Here is a 10,000-nt window from a genome sequence, read left to right as displayed (position 1 = left end):
CTTATTCTCATTTGTAAACCTAACAATGATTCATGCAGATCTTACTTAAGTACCTTCGCTGTCACTAAAGGCTACAAAAGGGTGAGAAAATCATGATTAAATCTGGTTTCTTTTGTAGCTGTCACAATTAACTTCCTTCGTTTCATGACATTCAGGCTGCCAAGCCAAGCGGTGGAGCACCTTCGCTCATCTACAGTAGCGCTCAAGAAAGAGAAAAGGGGGAGTCGGGTGGTTGGACACCAGGATGAAGAGCTCCAGAAAGTAAAAGAGAAGTACACAGATCTTTCTAAAGGTGGAATTGGGAAAAGTCCACAGTTGCACTAAGAACTAGCAGTTAGAGAGGCTGAACAGCAAGACTGAAGGATGAAAGTGTAAAAAGCTAAAAACTGGGTGCAGCTAATGGCCAAAGGGACGGTGCAAACGCCCTTCAGTAATGCCTACAGTACACCACGTGAGGGTGCAGTGACGGTTCTATCCCCCTATTCGTCAATTTGAAAAACCCACATTAATTAGGCGTCCTCATCCAATGCACTGCATCCAAGGGATAAGGAACTCCCAGATCTTGATCTCAGGCAGTAACTATCTTGTAGTAAAGTCAGAACAATTTCTACTTGAAATGTTGTAGTTTACACCAAAAATCTGATTTCAATTTGGGTTCACTTTTCCTCATCATCAAGTTTTTGTTCATTTCGGTTACTATTTATTCACGCGAATCCGATGTTATGCAAACACATTTTTGGAAATGATAAGAATCTCAAACATATCCATCTTAGTCCTATTTTCGTAAGAAAATAATACTCCAGAAATAAGTATTCACAGAGAACGTAGTTCCATAACACTAATTTGCAAGTCTGCTTTGATCTAAAGATCCTTTTACTGTACAGCAAACTCTTCGTTAAAAGAATTAATGGTTTAAGTAACAAATTTTCATTAAGAATAGCGCTAAGAATAATCTCATTGAAGATACTAGACGCTAATTAGGGCATAATACAGGAAATCTTATTTGATGCCGACGAAAACATGTTTTCATTCATCACGTTTTCTAATCAGATTTTTGTCTATGGAACTCAATTAACTTGTTAATGAGTGAACGCTAATTCATCAGTGAACAGACTGAGTTTCTTTGTAACTTTCAATAACTGAGTTTTTCTTGTTTTCGCAGTCTTTGATTAGTTCTTTGATTTATACGTAATAAATCATATCATCCACAGAACAACGGTACACAACCACCCCTATGGAGAGAGAGAGAGAGAGAGAGAGAGAGAGAGAGAGAGAGAGAGAGAGAGAGAGAGGAGAGAGAGAGGGGTGGGGAAAATTAGACGGATGGACTGAGAGAGAGAGAGAGAGAGAGAGAGAGAATGGCAGTTCCAGAACCATAAAAAAATTAATTGTGGAATTTTCTCCTATCAGAGTCTTAAGGAAATTTCCAGTGACTGGAACATTTTTAATATTTATTCGTCAACTTATGCTTTCATGTCCGTTTCTTAATTAGTGAACTAATTTCAGCTTGCCAATTGATCCCACCTGGCTCTCGTAAAAAAAAAAAACAAGACTCATTACTGCCATTCTCACAAGACGCGCTGTTTGAAATGATCATTATTCACGAGCAAAAGCGGAAAACATTTTATTGATTTTTTTGTTGGGAATATCAAGCGATGAAGGAAAATGTCGGTGATTTATGGCATCGCCTTTTCTTTAATCCCATGTCTGGTTTATTCGTATCTGTATTGGGAAGTAAATGAAACGATGGAAAGCTGTTCCATGAGTTATGCTTATCAAATCGAAGATTTCATCATTGTTCTACGAATTACTGAATGATGCATTGAATCCCGGAATACATAGTGTACATCTTATATTGGTGAAATATAAGCCAGCTTTTTATAGTTACTGATTAATGGAAAAGAAAATGGAACTACATTGCTTGACTGATTTACGAAAATTTGGTTATGCTGCCGAGGACTGAGACTGTCAGCCATTCAGAGCATAAGACAGTGCAAAAAGGGACTCGTGGTGGTTGGACAAATATCTAGTATCACATTCATAATATTGTCTCCAAGAATATAGTCTGAAAGTGTTCCAACAACATCTTTATTTACAAAAGTGAAATATATGATATGAAGTCTTCTTTTAAAGTGTTTTACTTAATTTCAGTTCAACCTTGAACACTGTGTAGTTTTTTCTTTCTATTTTCTTTATTGTTCCCAAGTATCAGAGCTAATTCATGGTCCATCACGGGGGGTGATGACCCAACTTTGTGGAGAACTTTTACGAGCTATGGCTTCTTAAGGGTCGAAATTAGCTTTCATGTCATCATCTCCTTAATGGCTTCCTCGTAAAACACGACTGAAGGACGATAAAAAGATTCCAGTCCAATCTCAGCGTTTACAGTTGTCTGCAGTTTTAGGCTCAAGTTCAATTCAAGTCGAAAGGAAAGAATGCTCCAGCCCTTAAATTCCGTCATCAAGGTCTTTATGGGAGAAATGGAAGATTTATTTCCACCCATTCCCCTTCCCATCTTTATTTCTCTTTTTCCCGTTAAAAGCTTAGTTCGCACTCAAACTTGAATGTCCTTTTTTATTCAGGGTATAGAAAGTTTCTCATTACAATAATATTTTCCAAATTCGACTCTGTTGCCTCGGGTGTTGATGTGATGACGAGTCCCGAGGTTCTGCACATCCGTTGCTTGCTTAGCAATTAATTGACTGATTCAATTTTGTGCTGGACTGACAAATGAGCCATCTGTCTGCCTTATCAGAAAATGATAAATGGCTTTTCAAAATATGAGCATTTTGCGATGGTATGATACCTACGGCGTATGTGCATTATTCCATTTGTGATCCATTATTGGTAATCCTCACTTCCTTCTTATCAAAGTCTCATTACCCCTGCAGCAACATTTTTGATTACCCGTAGGAGGGTGGCACCGTCGGTGAACCTCGAGTGCTGCACAGCAGTCAGTACCAAAGGGTGTTAGTAGTGTCCCTTCTGTCCTTAACGGCACTCACCTTCAAGAAACCTTTTACTTTACTTCCCTTCCCGTTTCCTTTCTTCAGTCTTGCCGCCCAACCTCTCTCACTAATACTCCTCATTGCAACGGAGGGGTTTTCTCCCAGTTCCACCTTTCGTTATTTGTACTTCATCTTCTTTATTTTTTATCTAACCCATCCAACTTCCTCTTTTCACTGCCTTAAGAGTTCAGTGGTTGAAAGTGCCCCACTGCTTGCCTTCACAGCCTGAATTTCATAAATCAATCAATCATTTTCAATCCTTCCTCAATAAAATAAACTTTTACCTGTTCTCACTTTCTCCTCAAGCAGATACTGGTGCACATTGTACAATGAAGAGAAGGAGTGGAGGTGGAATACAGAAAAGGAATCTGATGAGGAAATGGCGGACTCAAGTTGGAACTAGAAGGCTGGTCATTTCTTAGACCGGAAAACCTTCAAATGAAATCTGTCAAGGTCACCGATTGAAAAGCCTGACGTTTACCCAGCATTTATTCAAAGCATGTCCAAAACGCTTATTAAGGACGAAAGAATTTAATTTCCAAACTCCAATTTGAAGAGGTAGAAGGACTTGTTCTGGCAAAAAAGTAATATAAGAAACGGACCGACAATTGTACCTGGAAGAAAAATAATTTAGAAAATATAAAACATTATCTGTTGTAAATTCACACAGTGACCTAATATGACCTCAGTCATATGTCAGAGTCTAGTCTCATTTTCATAAACTGAACACATTTACCTTTCCACGATCTCATATCTTAAGCACAAGGTGTCGCACAAAATCTAGATTTGGGACAATTTTTTTTTTTTTTTTTCAAGAAAAGAATCATCAAGAAACGAATGGGACTGGAAATTCCTTAATTATTCCATTTGCAGCCTCACATTGCCCGAGGAATGCCACATCGAACCTTGTCAGTACAAATCTTCGGTTTCTTTGACTCATTTTATCGTCTCTCTCTCTCTCCCTCACACCCTCTCCCCACCTCTCTCTCTCTCTCTCTCTTTCTCTCGATAAGTTAACTTTACTTTTTATTTTTCTTAAAAATCCGTCGTTCTTTTCATGTAGCTTGGACAAGACTTAAAGACAGGCCTCCATGGGCTTACAGTAAATAACAAGTAAAAAATGCGTCGAAGTTTCTTCGGCGCATTCGAGTTTTCAAGCGTAAAATCAAGATCCGACATCTTCCATCTTTCGGTAGTCTCAGTATAATGCTGTATGAGCCGTGGCCCATGAAACTTTCAGCCGGCCGTGGTGGCCTGTGTTGTTGCGTTGCCAGAAGCACGATCATAGCTAACTTTAACCTTAAATAAAATAAAAACTACTGAGGCTAGAGGGTTGCAATTTGGTATGCTTGGTGATTGGAGGGTGGATGATCAATTTACACATTTGCAGTCCTGTAGTTTTTAAGATCTGAGGGAGGACAGAAAAATGCGGGGGGACAGACAAAGCCGCCACAATATTTTCATTTCGGAAAACTAAAAATCGAGAATAAAAGCTAAAAGGGCAATCAATGTTCGAGATACCAGAGTAAAATGAAGGATTTCTCATTGGCTGTGATAACAATACATACTGAACAGCCATTCAGACAAATCGCTGGGAAAGATAAGAACTCTACCTTCTGCACGGGATTCTCTAGGTCCCTAGGCGACCAACGCTGATCGTCACATGACACCTCAATGTTTATTAATACGACCCTATCATAGGCATGAGAACTTAGGCCATGTATATGCAAATTCTTCACTTGTTGGGGAAAGTGCTTCCTGGTAACCTATAGGGTTTGAAGAGTCGTTTTCTAGTCAGCGAAAGCTATTGGGTTTGTCAGTTTAGGCAGGGCTTTAATGGTGGAAGCATCTCTTCCCAGTCGTAAGCGATATTATATCTTGTGCATCATGGACCTTTTCAGAGGTTATGTATCCTAGTAAGAAAACATACCCTGCCGTTTTTATAATCGGTTTCAGTAATTCTTCGCAATCAGTTTAATTTTTCTGAAGAAATTTCTTTTTAATGACGTCTGTGATGAAATAACGAATATAAAGTTAACTATTAAATAAAACTTGAATTATTTAATCTTTATTTACTACTGTATATATAATTATATATATATATATATATATATATATATATATATATATATATATATATATATATATATATATATATATATATATATATATATATATATATATATATATATATATATATATATATATATATATATATATATATATATATATATATATATATATATATATATATATATATATATATATATATATATATTCTATTTGATTACCTATTAATCCTATTCTCTTTATATTTTCTTAATTCAAATTGTTTACTTCAATTTATAATATTATTCTGTTCATTCATAATATTATTTTTTTAATTATTTACTTTATTTAGGTTATTTAATTTACAGTATTCATTTATTAATATTGTTTTGTTTACTTATCTCCTTTCATTTATTTATTTTATTTTTGTTCACTATTTATACAAAGAGCAAGAGGGAAAGGGTGAGGGAAATTTTGATAATAAGAGGCATTGATGTTGCACTGTGTACCTGTTGGTCGTCAGCTGTTGTGGGTTGGAGCCATCCTAGAACTATAGCCTCAAGCCGAAAGATTTTTTGGCAGGGGTAACTAGACACCTTTGAGAGGGAGCAAAACATTTGGGAACTCACACTCAACAAGCGAGTCTGAATTTGCTTAATACATAGAGGCAAGAAGAGCCTTATTTGTTTATCATGAGATTTAATCGTTTCGTCCCTTTGTTTTGGCATTGTTGAATTCGCATTTTTTCAGTTATTTGAGGCAGCCGCATTGACGGTGATTCTTGTCATTGATTTCTTGTTTCAGCAAAGTATCAAGCCTATCACTCTCACCATTCAGGGTGTGTGATGAGAGAAACACCCTTCATACTTTGCTGAAAGAAGAAGTCAATGAAAAATTCACCGTTAATGTGGATATTTCTAGTAAATTGAGAAAATGCATATTCAGCAATTTTCTAAAACAAAGGGATGATTTGTTAAATTCAAACCAGATTAAAAGGGTCAGATTTGCTTCTGCAAGCAATCCCTGCAAATCCGGGAACTGTTTATTAGGCCACTAAACCAATTCATTTATAATCCCAAGTTCATGTCACAGTCGCTTCCTCAAGACTTTGGTCTATGCCTGCCTCTTTCCTTAGGCTGCAACCCTGAATATTGGCACCCACCGTAACTGCCTGGTTCCGGTCGCTCCAGCAATGTTATTGCAAGCAATTTCTATCAGCACGCGGTATTAAAAGCGAATCAGGTGGCGATGGCAAACTCTATGGGGTGCTCTATGAGCAAGAGCCCGTGCTGGCATAAACGCCACCTTAATCAACAGCAGCAACAACGACGACGATGATAAATCAGTCCACTTTGGCATCCTGTGTATGATGAGTTATCCTTTACACTGGTGACCCCTTGGAGCGACCTGCTGGCCAACAAGGTTCCCGGAAAGAAAGGAGTCAGTACCTACAAATATTCGTATCTGGTTGAAGAAATTTGTTGATTCCACATACACACTTCAGCATTATGAGCAATAAACAGTCTGCTGTGATGGCGAGCACTAATGTTCTGTTTTAATTCCAGCTCAGTCAGAATGATTTGAATTCCACAGGAATAGGACAATATAAACAAAAATACAGACGTTTATCCTGGCTATAACCTCTAGTATTTCGGTTCGAATTCCAACACGGTGCAACGATTTTTTCTTTTGGGTTCTTTGAAAGCTGCAAATAAGGATCCTGTTTGATTTTCTGATACGAATTATTTTATATGGATATGTGTGAATGGCACATCCACCAGTAAGAAATGGCTTCTAAGTATGGAGACGGTGTTTGGAGAGAGAGAGAGAGAGAGAGAGAGAGGGAGAGAGAGCATACCTCCACCCAACTAGGTTGGACACGGCAACGCTGCTCCCGATTTCAGACTGGTTCACAACAGGATGAGGTTTCCTTATCGGAGAAGTTTTATTTGCCTCATTAATCAGCTTCATTTAAGATAATTGTAATTGCTCTTAATCTCTGATAATTAGCTGTTGACCAGAGGCACGATCCTTTGTATCAGGGGAGATACAACACTGGATGTCCAGGTCCTGTTGCACATAATATAAGCTGTTATCATTATGCATCTGATCGACCTGTTTAACTCAGATTCAGGATTCTTATCGTTATCAATGATACACCACTATACTTTGACCAGAAATAATAAGTGAAAAGCCACGATTATGTAAATTTTTGTTCATATACATAATTGTGTATTTTCACTTCTTATCGTTATCTTCGTATCTTAACAGTTAAGATTATATATATATATATATATATATATATATATATATATATATATATATATATATATATATATATATATATATATATATATATATATATATATATATATATCGTTAGAGGAAGGCTGCATTATGAAAGAAAAGGATCATAAAAACAACTATTTCTTGATATCAGAATTACAAAGAACTGCCAGCAGGAATAATAACTGAAGAGCTTCTTTGTAGGTGTATGAAGAGGTTAATGTTATGGAAGCTGTCTTTCGAAGGGTTTCATGTACGATTCAGCAGTTAAGGTTTGGAAGAGGCAGTCAGCGACGCGATCTTATCGCTCTGGAGCCACCCTCGTGAGGGAAATGGTTCGATGCTTGAATGAGATAATTAGACGTAGTGTGGCGATCGTGGTTGATAGCTACTAAAAGTAGAATTTTTTGGGAAAAAAGAATTTATATTGTTCGGATGAGACGTGAGACAAGCTCCTCTAAAGTGTAGGTTCTTTATTAGGCAAGGTTACAATATAGCAAGGACAGTGCGTGAGAACAACACAACTCTTGGAGGGGAAGTGGCGTACTGCTAGGCAATGACTGAATTTGAAAGTGTTCGGTTGCCACTTATCAATATGCATGTGAGGCAAGAATACAGTTGCCACGTAGCAATATACAATGTTATATACATGGAAGGCGAGAATACGTTATACAGTTACAAATTCATGTTACATATAGATTATTACAATTGCAGTGGCTGATTCGGTGTAAAACTTTGTCTTGCGAGATACTGTCACGGCGATGGTTGGGTACTGGGTGAATGGTCAGGTACAGAAAGAGTAGAAGGCGCAGTCCAAGATTTGTTTTGTAAACGCTGAGAAACGAAAAGGTATTGAGTGGTGTTATGATGTTAACTGGCCATAAAACAAGTAAAAAATGCGCCGAAGTGTCTTTGGCGCAATCGAGTTTTCTGTACAGAGTATAATGCTGTATGAGCCGTGGCCCATAAAAGTTTCAGCCACGGCCGGTGGTGTCCTGTCCCATAGCGTTGCCAGACGCACGATCATGGCTAACTTTAACCTTAAATAAAGTAAAAGCTATGAGGCTAGAGGGCTGCAATTTGGTATTTTGATGACTGCAGGGTGGATGATAAACATACCAATTTGCAGCCCTCTAGCCTCCCTGGTTTGCAAGATCTGAGGCGGACAGAAAAAAATGCGGACAGAAAAAGTGCGGACGGACAGACAGAGACATCTCAATAGTTTTCTTTGACAGAAAACTAAAACTAAAGAAACTGGTGCCCATAACCATCCTTTCCTCGGAGGTTGATTGAAGGTTTACTTTGTTCGTGAGACACACAAACAACCACTTGCGCTATGAGAAACAGACAGACACTAGAAAGAGATTCATTTTGAAGTAACCTGATCCCCCAGTTTTTTTCCGCTGTAACAAAGAAAGTCACAAGATCCATAATCGTCTGGAGTAGCAACTCTGAGAGAAGAAGTAAAAAATTATCAAGTGACCCTTTGTAAAGGAGGTTTCCGCGACCTTTCCCTTATGTCTTCAGGAATCTTAAAGAACTCCTTAAGCCTCTCAAAAGGGAGACCTTGTCCATCCAATTAAGGCATAAGGGCCATGTGAGACAAAGCTAAGACATTCTTAAGAATTTTTTAAACATTGCAGTAATAATTGGTCTAAAATCAAAGACAAAGTCACGTATGTGTTTTCTGGGGAGCAAACGACTCCGATTGACGAAAATTTGAATGAAACAGGTTCCTCAGAGCCAGAATGGATTCCATTCCTGTGAAAATGTAAGTAGACAGCCATATTAAGCTTCCAAAGGCCAGTTGGGAAGTCACAGCAAAGAATAATTGCTTTTGCCTTTCTGTTTGTTTCTTGTGTTGAATATTTACCTCAGGACAAAACTTCATTGTATACCTGCGGCGATCAGATTGGCTCCCAGAGCATCAAACAAAACTCACTTTTTAATCCTCAAAAGTTGATAACTTTGTTAACTTTGTTTGGATCAGTAGCTATAAATCCCTACACAAGGTTTGCAAGTTTGATAGCCTTTAAAGAGGGAGATATAGAGAGATATATATATATATATATATATATATATATATATATATATATATATATATATATATATATATATATATATATATATATATATATATATATATATATATATATATATATATATATATATATATATATATATATATATATATATATATATATATATATATATATAGCAGTTATTCCGTACACGTAAGTGGGTGTCATAAAGTTTAGTTATCTCTCTCTCTCTCCTCTCTCGATATATATATATATATATATATATATATATATATATATATATATATATATATATATATATATATATATATATATATATATATATATATATATATCAATTATTATACACGTAAGTGGGTGTCATCATATATTTAGTTATCTCTCTCTCTTTCTCTCCTTTAGAGGCTATCAAACTTGTAAACCTTTTGGTAGGGATTTATAGCTACTGATCCAAACAAAGTTAACAAAGTTATCAACTCCTATATACGGAATAAAAAGTGAGTTTGGTTTGATACTGTGGAGCCAATATGATCGGCGCAGGTATACAATGAAGTTTTGTCCTGAGGTAAATATTCAACACAAGAAACAAAAGAAACGCAAAAGCACAACTAGGTC

Source organism: Macrobrachium rosenbergii, chromosome 26, assembly GCF_040412425.1.
Source record: "Macrobrachium rosenbergii isolate ZJJX-2024 chromosome 26, ASM4041242v1, whole genome shotgun sequence".
Lineage (NCBI taxonomy): Eukaryota > Metazoa > Arthropoda > Malacostraca > Decapoda > Palaemonidae > Macrobrachium > Macrobrachium rosenbergii.
Note: the sequence above shows the minus strand (reverse complement) of the source record.